A 17,333-nucleotide genomic window follows, 5' to 3' on the forward strand; every position below is an offset into this window, starting at 1 on the left:
CACGGTTCGTGAGTTCGAGCCCCACTGACAGTGCAGAGTCTGCTTGGGATTCTCTCTCCCTCTCTCTCTGCCCCTCCCCTGCTCACGCTCTCTCTCAAAATAAATAAAAAAACTTAAAAAAAAGTGCGAGATGGACTAAATTATGTCAGTGGATAAAAAGGTTAGCCCAGGCCCGAAGTAACAGCACAAATTTGCACTGCGGACTTTTCCAGATAAAAGTAAACTGTGTTCTCTGATTAGTTGGGTAAGAAAAAACAAATAAAAAAGACATTCACAAGATTGATAACCACTATTAGGGTAAGGGGAGAGACTTTGGAAGAGTAAGCACCCTGACATAAAATGTTTGTATATAATATACATATACACGTATATATACATACACACGTATTTGTATATAATATACATACATACGTATACGTATACATATGCATATGCAAATGCATATGCATATGCATATACATATACATTTCTCAGTCTTGCCATGGCTCAGAAAGCCCCAAGTTAAGGTTTACTCATACCTCCAACCACAGCACCCTGAAACTCCATAATATTTATCTGATGTGCATTGTGTCATCACCTAATATCTATGCTTTGTGTCTAGTTTCTCATTGCATCACCAGTATCACAATGTCCCTAAGTTATTTCCTAAAAGCTAGAAATCAGTCGTTCATTAAAAAGTAGTTATTAAGCCACTACAAAATGCCAGCTGCTATTCTAAGCACAGTGAATTAAACAATGAACTAAATAACCCCGTAACCTTTCCCTCAACTGCCTTACGTTATAAGGGGAACACATAAATGAGTGAAATGCACATTATGTCAGATGGTGACAATTGCTATGGGAATAAGTAAAACAGAGAAGGAAGTAGGGAGTGTTAAGGGAGAAGGGATAGGAGACTGGTGGTTGCAACAACAAATAATGTCAAGGAAGATTTCTGAAAAGTTGTGACTTAAGCACAAAAGTGCTTAAGCACCAAAGTTTTAACACCAAAGAGACAAAACACCAAATAACTGAGATATCTGGAGGAAAAGCGTTCCTGGCAGAGGCATGAACATACGCAAAGAGACTCTGAGGCAGGAGCAAGCCTGCTAGAGAAGCAGCAAGGAGGCCAATGTGGCTGCAGCAGAGTGAGTGGAGAGATAGTTAAAATGATATCAAGGAGAAACATCTCTGGGGTTGAGGCAACAGCCGAGGGTGTAGAATGTGCAGAGCTTTGTAGGAAATTCTAAGTCTACTCTCTCTCTCTCTTTTTTTAATAGGAGTAGAACCAAACCTCTCCTTTTTTTAAATTCATTTTTTAATATTTATTTATTTTTTTTGAGAGAAAGAGAGCATGAAGGGGAGGGGCAGAGAGAGGGAGACAGAGGATCCAAAGCAGGCTCTGTGCTGACAGCAGAGAGCCCGGTGCAGGGCTTGAACTCATGAACTGTGGGATCATGACCTGAGCTGAACTCAAGAGCTGGACCCTTAACCGACTGAGCCACCCAGGTGCCCTCTAAGTTCTACACTTGAGTGAGAACTTTGGCTTTTACTCCAAGTGTGAAGCCATTAGAGGGTTTTGAGCAGAGGAATGGCTTAGAGTAGATGGACGGGGGCAAGGTTGAAATCAGGGAGGCCAGTAAGAGGGCTATTGTAAGAATCCAGATGAGAAATAATGGTAGCCTGTACCGCCTGCGTGGTGGGGATGGTGAGGGGTGGTCATATTCTGGATATAATTTGCAAGATGAGCCAACAGGATTTGCTGAGAGATTGGATATGGAGTGTGGGGAAAAGAGACAGATTAAGGATGAACTCTAAGGTTTTGGTTTGATCCTCTAGAAAAATGTGGATTCAATCCACTGTGTCAGAAAAAAATTGTGAAGGGCTTTGAAATGGGAGAAAAAAATATTACAAGATTAATGAGTTTTCTGTCCAGCTCAGTCATTCAGGTCAATTCTGCCTTCCATTGTCTTTCAGGTGTTTTACAACGATGCATGTTGTAGAAAACTGGTAATAATGTAAGTTATTTTTTGTCCATAAAACTACATTGATTGTGTTTAGTAGAATGCAATCGACTGTTTTCTGTAGATTGACCATTTTGTATATATTTGTAAATTCACTTCAGAATTTATTCTCTATATATGTCTTTGCTCTTTGAATGTTTTTTTCAACTGGTTGTAACATCTTATTTCCCTCACAAATTAATGAGTTCAATAAAATCTTTGACATGAGTTCATTTTATATCTGTATGGAAGTCATGGTTTTATGTCATCTTTTGACAATTTTCTCTTAACAACTGAGATGGGAAATTCTGAGGAAAAAGACATTTTGAATATGTTAAGTTTGAGATGCCTATCCAAATGAAAAGAATATGTAGTAAGCTGTGTAAACATGTCTACCTTTCAGGGAAAGACATGAGACATGAAATCACCACAGGATTGAATGCAGATAAAGACTAAAAGGTTCCAAGCAGTAAGCCTTGCTACACTTCCTGGAAGGAAGGAAGGAGAGGAAGCAGCAACAAAGGAGACAGAAGGAGCAGCTCTTGGGGTAGGAGGAAACCCAAGGGACAGGGGTATCCTAGAAGCCGAGGGAACACAGGCTATTAAGAAGGAGGCAGTTATCTGCAGGGTCAAATTCCCTTGGTGGGTCTGGTGAGAGGAAGACTGAGACTAACCCATGGAGATTTATCACCATGGACGTCACCGACGGCCTGGACTAGAGCGGTTTTGATGGTACAGTGAAGGAAGTAGTCAGAGTGGAGTTTAAGAAAAAATGGAAAGGGAGAGAATGGGGAACATAAGTAAACCACACAAGCAACCAAAACCCTGTCAAATAGTTTTGCTGAAAAAAGAAACAGAGAAATGGTCCTGAAGAAGTTTGTTTGTTTGTTGTTGTTGTTTCAGATGGGAGAAATTACAGCAAGCTTGTATGTTTCTGAGAATGATCTAGTGGCAAAAAGAAACTGATGATGCAGACGGGAAAGGGGACAATTGTTGTATCCATGCCCTTGACTAGGTGAGAAGAGATAGACACTATACATGAGTAGAGAGGACAGGCTCTAAATAGGAACACAGAAGTGGTAACAAGAAGGAAGACAGAATAAATGGACCCCGATGCGTGAAGACGTGCGGAAGTGGGGGTAAGTGATTCTGGAAGATTTCTTCTTTTAATCCCATTTTCTCAGTCAAGTAAGGAGCAAGGTCACAGCTGATAGTGGGAACTGGGGAATGAAAAATTGGAGACTTGGAGACGGGAGATGTGAACTAGTCTTTTAGGAGAGTGGAAAAGCACGCGGACTAAGGAGATGTGAACTAGTCTTTTAGGAGAGTGGAAAAGCACGCGGACTAAGGTGGAAGCCGACCCACTGGCAGAGGAGAAGGACGAAAAAAGCAAACATTGATTGAACCTCTAGATCAGACTTGGATCAACTTCCTAACAGTCTTTTCTTGAGTCTGATGAAAGTCTTAGTTTGTTAAAGCCACTTATTTGAATATTCTGTTGTTTGCAGCCATATGCGTGTTCACTACTATTCCTAAATTCCAAACTGATCAATCAACATTTTAAAAGTTTACATTATAACACATACAGTATGTGGCTATATAAAAAGGAAGAGACAGTTCCTCCTTTCTCCAAAAATAAAGTATGTGAGTTCAAAAATATTTGGGTATGTATCCAAAAAAATGGAAAGAAGGGCGTCAGAGGCATACTTGTACACCCATGATCACAGTATTATTTGTAAATTTTAGCCAGAGTGGAGGCAAGCAAAATGCCATTGACGGGGCGCCTGGGTGGCCCAGTTGGTTGAGTGATCCCAGGGTCGTGGGCTTGAGCCCCGCATCAGCTTCTGCGCTGAGCATGGAGCCTGACTTGGGATTCTCTCTCTGTCTCCCTCTGCCCCTCTCCCCTGCTCACATTCTGTCTCTCTTATTCAGCCTTAAAAAGGAAAGAAATTCTGACACAGGCTACAACATGAATGAACCTTGAACACATTATGCTAAGTGGAATAAGCAAGTTACAGAAAGACAAATACTGTATGACTCCACTGATATGAGATACGTAGGGCTGTCAGATTCATAGGAGCAAAGCAGAATGGTGGTTGCCAGGGGTGGGGGAGAGGGAGAAATGGGGAGTTGTTTAATGGAGATCAAGTGTCAGTTTTGTTAAGATGAAAAAGTTCTGGAGATTGGTTGCAAACAATATGTATATCCTTACCACTGCTGACTTGTACGTTTAAAAATGGCAAAGAGGGTAAATTTTATTTCATGTGTATCTCACCACAACAAAAATAAGAATAAAAAATAGAAATCTTGAAAACAAGATAAGGATAACTCAAAAGCATAAAGCTTATTGAGACGTATAGTATCCATGAAAATCAAACACAGTATCACAGGATTTTTTTTTTTTTTATCACGACAAGATTTTAGCAGAAGTTGGTGTTTTTTAAGAAAAAAAAAAACGATTCGACTGTGTGAAATAATTGGAATACTTCAAGAAGCAAGTAAAAGAATGAATAAGTCAACCAGAAGGTATTGGCCCACAAGTGATGCCTCGGATACCAGGAGGTTTTTACAAATACAGTAAAACCTTGGATTCTGAGTAACCTGTTCTGTGACTGTTCCACAAGACGAGCAAACACTTCTAATAAATTTTAACTTGATAAACGAACAACGTCTCGCGATACGAGTAGTTCATGGTGCCGAGTATCACATGGTCACAACTTAGCCAATGGTTCTTCCCTCTCTCTCTCTCTCTCTCTCTCTCTGTAGGATTATGGGTGATCCTCTCCCATGCTCAGAGGCTCAGTCTCAGGCCGTGGTGTTTGGCAGAAATCAGTGATTTTTCAGAACATTGGAAGGTGCCCACAACTGACATTAGTTAGTGTATTTTTTGTCACTTCAAAGCACCTATGGACAGCACTTTTCCATCCAAGAGTGAGCTTAGGAACGCTTTGCTTCATTCTAGGTCAGGTTGCTTGCACATATTAGACCCTTTCCTCTGCTGCCTTATTGCCAATTACATTAAATCCAGTATATGACAAGAGTTTATTAATACCGTACTGTAGTCAACATCTGAGCGAGCGTATGCAATGGCCCCCATGCAGAAAAAGGTTGAAAAGAAAGGCAGTAAGAAGGAGATAATTACGGTGGAGATTAAGAAGGAAATCATCGAGAAATATGAACCAGGTATGCGAGTGGTCAAAATTGCATGATTTTATAAGGAGTCTACACTGGCATCTCATCTGCAGAGGAGGAGGAGAAAAAGGCAGAGGAATCCCTCACTTCAAATGAGATTAGGGAGATGTGTAAAATGTGGGAAACAGTGCAAAATTTGTAGAAAGGCACAATCTGAATAAGGCTGTAGCAGTGTGAGTGATGAATCTACTTAACGACAATGTAATGCCACATTTCTGTGAAACCCTCAAAAGGAGGCAAAAGCAAGTGTCATTGGATAGGTTCTGTGTTAAAGCTGCATAAAAAGAGATTACATTGAGCCAATAGATGCCAGTGATTCCATTAGGGATATTGAAAGTGTGAAAATTGCCCTACACTATAACCCTCCTCTCTCTTGTCTCCGTCACACTAGCATGAAGGTTTTCAAACGTCAGTGCAGGTTCATTTGTTTATTTTTCTTTATATTTTGTATTTTCTTTATTATTTGTGTTATATTACGGTACTTTAATCATTTTTATATGAATATTTTTGGGTTGTGGACTGAATCATCTGAATTTCCATTATTTCTTGTGGAGAACTCCGCTTTGATATACAAGTGCTTTGGGTTGCAAGCATGTTTCCAGAACGAATTATGCTCGCAAACCAAGGTTTTACTGTATGTCACACTTGTATAACATACAAATTAATTTGTAGAAAACAGAATTGCTTAGGAAAAAATATGGAGAGAAATCTTGGAGAGTTGTGGAATTTTATCCATTAGGAAACTCCTGGGTGCTGTACTCAACAGCATGGCCTTTTGAACACACTGATTTTTACTTCATAACTGGAGCCACTTAATATTTGTTGAACACTTACTACATGCTCGACTTTTCACATGTAGTATTTCTAATCTTGGAAATAGACTCCAAGGCATGTATTATCATCCCTACTTACAGATGGGGAAACTGAGGCTCGGTAAGGTTGTATGGCATATCCTAGGACATATAGCAAGTGCATGGGAGTCCAGGACTCAACTTAGTGTTGTCTGGTTCCCAAATCTGTACTTTACCTACTATACCATTCTAAATGATCATTATCAAAATCTGATTACAGGGAACAAGGAATCTGGATTTGTATCCCCACCCCGTGGCAAAAACTCACTTATCTTTCTTGCCCCTGCCAGAGAGGTTTCTCCTGCTAATATAGGAGATTGAAATAAGATCCAGAGTTTCGTAACATAATATCCAAGATGTTCTGGACACACTGAAAATGACTCACCAGACTAAAAACTAGCAGATCAACTTGAACGAAAAAAGAATCCACCGACACCAACAGCAGATGACGTTGATGGAGGAATTACCTGACAAGCATTGTAAAGCAGCCAACGTAACAATGCTTCAAGGAGCAATTACAAACGCACTTGAAACAAATTACCAAAATGAAAGAACTCAGCAAAGAGACAGAAGGCCTTAAGGAAGAACCAAAGGGAAATTTTATAACTGAAAAATATAACAAAAATAAAAATCTCACTAGATGGGCATAATACAAGAGAGGAAATAACAAAGGGAAAGAGCTCTGAATCTGAAGATAAAACAATAGAGAATTTACTCCATCTGAACAATAGTGAGAAATCAGACTGAGAAAGAAAGAAAGAAAGAAAGAAAGAAAGGAAAGAAAGGAGGAAAGAAAGAAAGGAAGAAAGAAAGAAAGAAAGAAAGAAAGAAAGAAAGAAAGAAAGTTGGAAAGGATAAAAATACATTTAGAAAGACACCCTCATCCATAAGAAAACAGATAGGATTCTTGGTATCACCTGTTCATTGGAAGTAATACTCCAGAGTTCATGAGAAGCTCATTTGTAAAAAATGGGCAGCATTGTGAAAGATGTCAACGTACTACCAAAATAAATCTATGTAGAACCTTATAATCAAGGCTTCTTGTTGCTAAGCAAAACACAAATGAATCTAGAGCAAAACTTGCCTAGTGAGTCAGCTACTGCGAATATGGAATCCGTGGTGACAGGATACAGTCTAAAACAGTGCTGGTTGCTCTCCATGGATGTTTTGCACCTTCCCAAAGGGAAACAGGCCTTTATAGGATGGGAGATTGCGGCGAAAACAGCGGGTTGCTTCAGGACCTGAAAACCGAAGTGATTGACAAGCAAAACAGGTCTCTGGCGTGGGTGGGGAGGGGTATCTAATTCTGTCTCCGCGCAAAGTATTAAGAAACCATTTCAACAACTGTATTTCAGATTTCAATTCGACGACATTTTCCTTTAGTTGCCAATGCTGGGTACGCCCCCATCACCAATAAACGAAAACAAATCAAACCTCTGCTCTAAGTCATTGCTGGGAAGCCGAGTTTCATTGTTCGACCCAGCAGATAGAGTCACGGAATATTTTGCGAGGGAGAGCCTGTACGGAAAACAGCAAATCACAACTGGCGAAGGAACGGCCATACACAAATGCACCGTGGCACGTTACTTGGAACACTAGCCACCACCAAAATGCCGAAGTTTGTGATTTCCGAGCCTGGGCGCACTATTCGGTTCCCCATAGTAGAGGCCGCGGTATGCCGGACTGGATTAAACCAAAGAGGAATCTGTTGATCCCCTCGGCTTTAAACACCAATCAAAAGCACTGTTCCTCTCTTGAAGGTGCTGAAATGCAAAGCGAGCTCCTGGCTCCTTTTCTCTCTCTTGGTGGCATTTGAAAGTGTAAAGCTTTGAATACCAATTGCTTGAACTGGACATATGTGAATCTCTTCTAATCCTACTAATCCCTGTCCCCAAGTGCTTCTTTGTATGTGGAGGCAGCACACATAGATCTAAGTAAAAGTGGCCATAATCCTGGAAATGTGGAAAAATGTCCCAGTGTGAGAGACCCAGAGGGACCTGCTGAAGAGACTATTGTGTAGTTCAAGGAAAAGAGAAACTATGAAGGAGCCCTCTCACCTTTTCTGAGCTCCTGGGAGGAGAGCAAACCCACGCAGCGGGAGTCCTCTCTTGCAAACAGCCTCGGTACACTTGAGCAAACTCACAGAGCCGAGACTTACCAAAGGCTGAGAAATTCACCCGGCGGCTGCTTTCAGTGGCTTGAACCCAGCAGGCCAGGCCGCCACGACGCGCGGACTTCATTATGCCCCAGAATTTCCTTTACAAGGAAGCCGGCCCCGGCGTGTTTACGGATTTCTGAGCCGGGGCTCCGGCTGCAAACCGAGTGGGGGAGGGGCGGGAAATTCTGTTGAAAACCCGAGAAATAAAATAATCCTACAGACACCACCTTGTCAGGACTTTTCAAATAGGAGCAAGAGACAGACGGTGCGTTTCTAAATGACTGTTTTGGCCGAGACGGCGCAGGCTGAGGCCTGACTGCGATTGTCAGGAAGGGGGCACGGCCGCTTTTGAACTTTCTAAAGGAATAGTGGCTGCTTTCCCATCCTGATGAAGAATGCGTGAGTGCATCCATTCGCAAATAATAACTTCTGCAAACAGACTGTTTTAAAGTTTGTGACGTATTTCCTTACTGGTTTTTGAATCCAGTTATACGGGCGGGAGGCCAATTAGCAAGAAGTGTTGCATTCTTTTTTTTTTTTTTAATTGAAATTTTCGAACTTTACAAACCTTGTGACAAAGACAATGGAGACATTGCTATCCTCACTTGAAGGAAAAGGTATTAGAATTACATTAAAGACAGTTCATGTATCTGAATGCATACATTTTTTTTTTTCTTTTGACTCAAAGGAGCCTGAAGTATTTTAAAAGATTCATGAACACAATAGCCCATCCAGGTGGTTGTTATAATTTCAGGAGACACAACTCTAACGTCTTTATTTTGTCTACTTTTCAGATTCATTTTTGTTGCTGTTCATTTGTCATTTCTAAAAAGTGTTAAGTGCTATGGAAAACTATGCTAAAATTTTCAGGCAGACAATATTTTCAAAACCGAGGACCTGGTAGGGAAATGGTCTTACTATATTTAATATTGAAAGAGAAATTTGTACCGTAAGTAACTGAAGTAGAGTATATAATGTAACACAAGCTATGCATATACATATATATAGGCATATATGCCTATATATATGTATATATATATGTGTATATATATATATGTATATATATGTGTGTATATATATATGTGTATATATATGTGTATATATATATGTGTATATATATATATATGTGTATATATATATGTGTATATATATAGCTGCAGAGACGTCCAGCTTCTTCCACACCTGAGAAGTTGAGATGGTTTTGAATAAAAGTATTAGTCTTGGTGGTGTTGTAAAACCAAAGCCGAAAACAAAACACAAACATACAAAACCTTCCCCCCAAAGAGGCCTATTTTAAAGGTCTCACTCACTTTAACAAGACTTACTATGTGTCAGGCACTATTCTAAGGGGCTTACCAAAGTCAACTCATTGAAGCATCATAATAGCCCCATGGGGTGGTGTTGTAATTGTCCCCATTTTACAGATCAGGAAAATGGGGGCAGGGAGGGGCAATATGACCTGACTCAGGCCTGCGGCCCCTGAACCCACCTGTGATCCAGGCAGGCAGGCCGGCTCCTGGCCTTTCCTCAGCTGCCTCCGCTTCTGAAACACCTGTTCTGAACATATTGCTGTCTGTGCTGTTAGATCTAAAATATACAGCAATTTAGGGGCGCCTGGGTGGGTCAGTCGGTTGAGTATCTGACTTTGGCTCAGGCCATGATTTCACCGTTCCTGAGTTCGAACCCTGAGTCGGGCTCTGTGCTGACAGCTAGGAGCCTGGAACCTGATTTGGATTCTGTGTCTCCCAATCTCTCTGCCCCTTCCCCGCACACACTGTCTATCTCTCTCTCAAAAATAAATATACAGCAATTTAGAAAAAAATCATAAACACTTTAAGGGCATGAGTGGTAAGATAAAGAAAAGCAGAATGGAGACCATGATTGTGTAGAATTCCGGTACAAAAGTGAATCTCAGGGAACTAAAGACTATCTGTGACATCAGCAGAAGCTCCCAAAGAAGGTGACAGCATCCAAATCCCGTTTAATTCTTCCTTATGTCCTAGGAGCTTAAGAAATATTTCTCAATCCATACCTTAAAAGATCTCTACAAAGTAGAATGCTGAGGCATTTATTTAGACTAGCTTTGTGACCATGGGAGAACTGTTTCTCCAAACTGTGCCTCAGTTTCCTTATCTCTGAAACTAAAATGCTCGTGATTGTGTAACTCAAAAATTCAGACTGTTGCAACAGAAAGCCCAGTGGGGGGGGGGGGTACAAAAATAAAGGATTTGCATAGGACTGCAGGTTAAATAGGACTTGGCCTTGAGATTCAGTTACCTACATTGGAGACCTCTTGTCCTCTGCCCATAGCCTCTCAGCCTATGTTCTCTTGAAGCCATTGCTGTTGGCAAGCAGCTTCACACATGGGCACTTGGCACTTCTCAAGCCTCATTTTTTGCACCTCAGCCTCTGATGCCAGAACTGGTCTTGGTCATGCACAAGGCCTGGAAGAGTAAGGGACTTCACAGCCCGTGATCAATGACATCCCATGACCCTGGATCAATGAGGGAGCGGAAATAGTGGCCACATGTGGTCTTCTGTCCCCTGGCGTTTGATTCTCAGGTACATTTAAATTTTTCTTTTATGTTTTTATTTTACTTTTGAGAGAGAGACAGAGTGCGAGTGGGGGAGGGGCAGAGAGAGAGGGAGACAGAATCCGAAGCAGGCTCCAGGCTCTGTCTGAACTGTCAGCACAGAGCCCGACGCGGGGGCTCGAACTCACGAACCGTGAGATCATGACCTGAGCTGAAGTCGGACGCCCAACCGACTGAGTCACCCAGGCGCCCCTGAGGTCTTCGGAGGGTCTTGAATGGACGGACAGAGCCCCACTTACCCTCGGTGGTGACCAGCTCCACAATGTACTCGGTACTGACTTTCCTTCACTGTCTGTTTTATTTTTTTCATTCCCTCCTCCATTTCCTGGTTTTACTTCCCCAAATACACTGTCTGCATACAAGCTTTTATCTGTATAGAATCTCTTATTCTAGTCTCTATTTTCTGCGACAATCCTGGCTAAATTATCCTCTGAAACAAATGCAATCAGACTGTATTAACAGGTGGATGGTGTTTGGAATTAGGGAGGAGTTACCATATTTCTTCACAAACCGCTCAGCCCCCGTGTATAACTCTATGTTCGAAACTGCCAGCACATCTGAAGAAAGCGTTGACATTGGCCCAGGAGGTTGTAGCCAGAATGCGAAAGAACTAAAAGCTGTGTCAGAGAACTCAGCAGGCTGAGTCTGGAGAATAGTATTCATCAGAGAGCATATAGTCTATCATTAAATATCAGCAGAATTTTCCTGTGGTTTAAAATACATTTTTAACAGTTAGAAACTTGAAAAGCTTGAATTGCTTTGTCAGGTAGCGTATCTCCCCCATCGATCGGATTGAACCGAATGCCTCTTGGCCAGGGAGGCACAAAAGGAACTCCAAGGAGGAGAGAGGGGGGCTCGCGGCTCAGAACAAAGTACGAGCAGCTTTCATCTGAAATCTGACTTCGTGAATGTAAAGCTGTGGTGGGTTCCGACATTCTATCACGCAACTTATATGCAGTTTGGAACACTGCAGGCAATTCTGACCATGAAACAAAACAAAACAAAATTAAATTAATTTCTGAATGAGCTAAATTCACACTTGCAACAAATACCAAAAGTGGCAAAAATGGCCCACCGCTATTTATTAAGAGAACTAATGAAGAAGTTAAGCCAGCTGCCAAGTACGAGAACTGAGACTCAGCTGACTGCCCCGGGTGGAATTTTGATGAGAATGCCAGAATATAAAGGGGATTCTTTGAGAACTCGAGGGCAGGAAGGAACTTCCTGAAATCCACAGTGACAACTTTTTCTCACGCACAGGAACCTGTGTGGTATGCCGATGAAGAAAGGGCCTGGGCTCTAGAACTCTGCCTATAACTAATTGATCATGACCTTTTACTAAACGGAGGTTTATTCTGTCTCTATGTTAAAATAAATAGGATTATACTACTTTAAAAATATTTCTAATGTAAAATACTGTGTAATTTGGCATAGTGCACCCTTGGAAAAATGTGTAAGCAGGAAAGTAATATTGATTTTTGTTATTACCACTTTAATTGTTGATTCCTATGTGTTAAAACTGAGGCAGCCTTCCAGCTGCAATGTCTAATGAATTCCAAGATCAAACAAGATCTTGCTAATTGCCAAATTAATGAGTACAAGTTCACAAGCAGAGTTATATTCATAATTACATGTTCCAAAGCATCTTGAAGCAAAATAAGATCCTAATTTTGACTCGAATACTGTATACGTGGCCTATTTTAGAATATAGCAAGGAAGCATTTGTTGTGTGCTGCACACTATTAAAAATGTAAAATTCAGAAAGCATGATCCTTTAATAAATTAAAAGACTTATTGCTGTTAAGAAACAAGACAACAGCCTCCAAATAGAGTCATTTATGCTAAATCCCACGTCACTAAAGTGAGACTTAGCTCATTACAGTTTTGGCCTCTCCCAGAAATGGAATCTCCAATCAATCAATCAATCAATCAATCAGCAATCACCTAGTCAGAGCTAATGAGGTAATCTGCTGCTACACTCCTACCATCCCCTAAAGAAGAGTGACTTTGCCACAACCGATCTGCTCTTTGCTGGTATAACTCCCTTGTCTTGCTCCCTTCTGCCCATTACAGTCTTTCATTTCGTACAGCTCCCAGGAACTCCTTTTTTGTTTGCAAGATGGGATGGATCATTGAATAAAGCCAATAAGATCTTTCACATTTACTCTGCTGAATTATGTTTTCTAACAGGTTTATTGACAACAGTGGGCTCTCAAGGGGACTTCTCATGGCCTCAGGGACAATGAGAAGCACGGGCACGGGTCACCATGAAACTCCTTTGAGTTGTCTTTCTTGCCATTGCCAAGGGCCATGGGTAAGTTCTTGGTTCTGGGCCCTGTTCTCGTTGCATCAAGCTCCTGGTCTAATTGATTTTTCAGTCCACGTCAGGTTAGCGCACAGTTTCACCTGGAACCCGAAGCCCAGCCTTTGGTTCAGTCCATTTGTTAGGTCTGGTTCAGTCCCCAGTTCCACACTGGGAGCTATTAGTGGTATGTACCCAAGGCCTTCTCTCGGTCAGTGGTCAGTACCTTTTCTTTGGTAGTGCTGGTGTCCACAGTTCTACTTCCTCAATTATTGTGCTTTCTTTTAATGTGCATATAAAGTACAGGCTATTGTTAATCGGAATCTTAGAAGTCAAAAGCTGCAAATTGGTTGGGCATGGGTTGAGCTCTTAAAGCCGTCAGAGCGCTCACCACTTAACTCTAAGGCTCTCATGTCAGGATAAGTTGGGCCTGGAATGAGTTAGATTGACACGAGGTCAAAAAGATTTCCATGCAGGGAGGTACACTGTAACACCACAGACTAAAGCCAACCCAGTGGCACATCCCTCTTATGTATTAATTTGGCTCTGAGAGTGCCTAGCTAAAGAAATGGAGTCCTCAAGTTCCAAAAATAGAGTAGGCCATCTTTTTTCTGGAATACCTGCTTATTTTATGCCCACATGTTATTTTATGTAGTCCTGGAACCTGTAAGTATCTCCGAAAGTGGCAAAATCTTAGTAAGACATTCTAGAATTATGATGGCCACTGGGGGGAATTAGGCAAGATTGTTCATTTAAGAAGTGCACTTGAAAGCAAGGGTTCCCAAATCAAGCAAACAGAATAGGATACCTATTTTCATTGGCATTTAGAAGCCTTCAAAAGGGGGGTGCCTGGGTGGCTCAGTTGGTTAAACGTCCGACTCTTGGTTTTGGCTCAGGTCATGATTTCACGGTTTGTGAGTTTGAGCCTCGAGGCACAGAGCCTACTTGGGATTCCCTTTCTCTCCCCCTCTCTCTCTGCCCCTCCCCTGCTCACACTCTCCCTTTCTCTCCAAACAAATAAATAAACTTTTGTTTTTTTTAAATAAGCCTCCAAAAGGATTCAAGATTCCAAAATAGCTTCATTGAAAGACTTGTTGTAAAAGGGCTAATGAAAATTTAGACAGAAGATGTACCTAAAACAAAAGACAATAAAACTGACGTGATGCCTACTGCTCCCCTCTATCCTCCTTTACTTCAGTATCATGTTCTACTAATCCTCTATCTGAATAACCTTTCCACTCTGAAAAGACTAGGCTGTAGATGATCTTCTTCAGGTATCCTTCACATCGTGGTCAAAGACCAAACCAAGATCCATAGTTAAAGTGTTAGGGAAAAACCTGTTATATGATGGCCAACAGGACTGATTAAAAAAGGGAATTTCAGTCCCTGCCTGAAGACTTCCCTTCCAGATTCTTGTTCCCACCCTGCTTACCTCGGGCGCCGAATTACTACTGTTGGGAAAATAAGTAAATTTCTGCACCATAAGATGGCCAACGGGACTAAAACAAGCTCTGGTTCCTAGCTTAGAGACTCCTCTTCCAGGTTCTTCCTGCCCTGTTTGCTGTGGGCGCAAAAGCCACCAGGAATGCAAAAGATGACACTATAAATGACCCTTCCCACCTGCATTTGGGGCTCAGATCTTTGTAGAATCGGTCTCCTCTGAGCCTGCTGGTATTAAATAAATCTCCAATCCACCAAGATCTCCGAGTGCTGCTTGGTTTTTCCACCAGCCATCCAGCCTGGTCCCGTAACAAAAGAAATTCCTAAACCCAAGGGGGGGATCTTCAAAGTTTTTTGAAGAATTTAGAACCCTTCTTAGGGCCTATGATCCTGGGCTTGCAGACCTTTATCAGCTTGCCTGCATGGTGGCAGGATGTGGTAAAGCCCCAAAATGCATGCAGGAAGCAGGATGGCATAACTCAAAGGATAATAATCAAGGACCTCGGGGAGCCTGGCTGGCTCAGTCGGTTGAGTGTCCGACTTCGGCTCAGATCATGATATCACAGTTTGTGGGTTCGAGCCCTGCGTCGGGCTCTGTGCTGACACTCAAAGCCTGGAGTCTGCTTCAGATTCTGTCTCTCTCTCTCTCCGCCCCTCCCCTGATCACACTCTGTCTTTTTCTTTCTCTCAAAAATAAACAAATGTTAAAAAAAAAATAATCAAGATTCCTGATGTGGTCCCCTTATGAACCAGAGAAAATTGCCAAACGGGGACTCATCTTTACAAACTTATTTCTAGAGTCTTCCCTGACACACATGATTCGTCTGTTTTTCAAACAGACATCTTTTTTGTTCAAACAACAAAAAGGTGAATCTGGGGCAGACTTTAAAGCGTGTCTGGAAGCTTTCTTCCTTTGGTATTCTGGGTTTCATACAATAAATAAATCTACCCAACCCACTCTACCTGCCTGCAAATAAATTATCTCCTAAGATCAGTGGACTCTTCAAAAGGCAGAAAATAGTATGCACAAGCATGGGTGTAATTTAAGTGATGACCATCACTGAGCACTTTGAAAGGACTTTGGAACAAGACAGTAAATGAAAGCCTTCCAAGGTCTTAGCCTTATAGCTGCAACAGCTCCATGGTCAGGAACCAAAGCAACACCTGGGCCTTCCCCACTGCATCCTCTAAGAGGTCCATCATCAAAATGCTGGCCAGAAATAAGTGTCTTATTTGTAATCAACTAGGACACTGGAAAAAAGATTGTGCTCAAAGGTTTTGTGTGAATCCTTCTATATCAACTCAAATGCTCCCATATCTTCCTTCGAAGGAAGGCCCCCACATGGGCCCCTTCTAGAGTCGATGGGACTCTGAGGGATTTTCTGTTAAACTGCTACCAATCATTCCTTTAAACGGCCAAGGGAAAACTAAAATTAAATTTAATAAAAATACTTGTCAAATTCTGGTAGGTACTAGAGTTACACTCTACTTTCGATCCCACTAGGAGTCTACAGATGAGATTCTGGGGAAAATGGCAGAAGCCAGCTAAGGATGAGAATTCTTACCAGAGTCATTCTTGCCTGGATATCTATCTGTAGTACCTAGAAGAGAGAGAAAGATAAAAATTTCATGTTGTACTTTGTTTTCCAAATTCATGCCCATTGGGTTATAGATTCTTTCTTTCCCGGGGACGGCTATTGCCCTTTCCCTTGAACCATTTTATGTCCTGAGAATTTGGCCTGGCTTTCTGCCTGCCTGGGGCATGCAGGTTGTTTGTTTTTGTGTATTCAGGCAGCTCAACCATCAAGTTGAGGGTACAAAACTATGGCTAGACAGAAATGTAGGTTGTATTCCATTTGTGTCTGAGGTCCTATGGTTTGCTAGCTCTCAGAGAAATTGTCCAATATTTTCTTTCTTTTAACTATTTTTAGGAGTGGCTCTGGATCTTGGGAGGGTAGTTTATTTTGCACTCTTAGGGATTCCTCTTACATCCAAGAGGGGCTGTTCAATATTTCCAGGAATATTTACTGTTTGTCCTAGCTGAAACTTAACAAGATATTTAGAAGAATTTTTTAAGTAGTTCTGTGGTCAAAGGTTGGCCAAACTGGAAATTGATATTCAGAGGTTGATAGAAACTTTTTTTAAAAAGGCTTTCTCCAAGTTAAATGTGCCCAGAAGGAAAGAAAATAGAGTAAAACCTTGGTTTACGAGCATAATTCATTCCAGAAATATGTTTGTAATCCGAAGCACTTGTATATCAAAAGCAAATTTCTCCGTAAGAAATAATGGAAACTCTGGTGATTCGTTCCACAATCCAAAAATATTCATATAAAAATGATTATGATACTGTAATGTAATGCAAAATAATAAAGAAAATACAAAACATAAAGAAAAATAAGCAAATTAACCTGCACTTACCTTTGAAAACCTTTGTGGCTGGTGTGAGGGAGATAAGAGAGAGGAGGGTTATTGTGCAGGACGACTTTCACTATTACGGATGAAAATCACTGCTATCTATTGGCTCAGTGGAATCTTTTTCTGCATGGGAGCCATTACATACACTTGGATGTATGGATGTATGGATGGATGCATGGATGCATTACATACACTTGGATGTATGGATGTATGGATGGATGCATGGATGTCGACTACAGTACAGTATTAATAAACTCTTGTCATATTCTGTATTTAATGTAACTGGCAATAAGGCAACAGAGAAAGGGTCTCTATCTGCAGGCAGCCTGACTTAGAAGGAAGCAAAGCATTCCTAAGCTTACTGTTGTATGGAAAGACAAAAACATACTCCGGTGCCAG

Source organism: Panthera onca, chromosome B2 (genome assembly GCF_046562875.1).
Source record: "Panthera onca isolate mPanOnc1 chromosome B2, mPanOnc1 haplotype 2, whole genome shotgun sequence".
Classification (NCBI taxonomy): Eukaryota; Metazoa; Chordata; class Mammalia; order Carnivora; family Felidae; genus Panthera; species Panthera onca.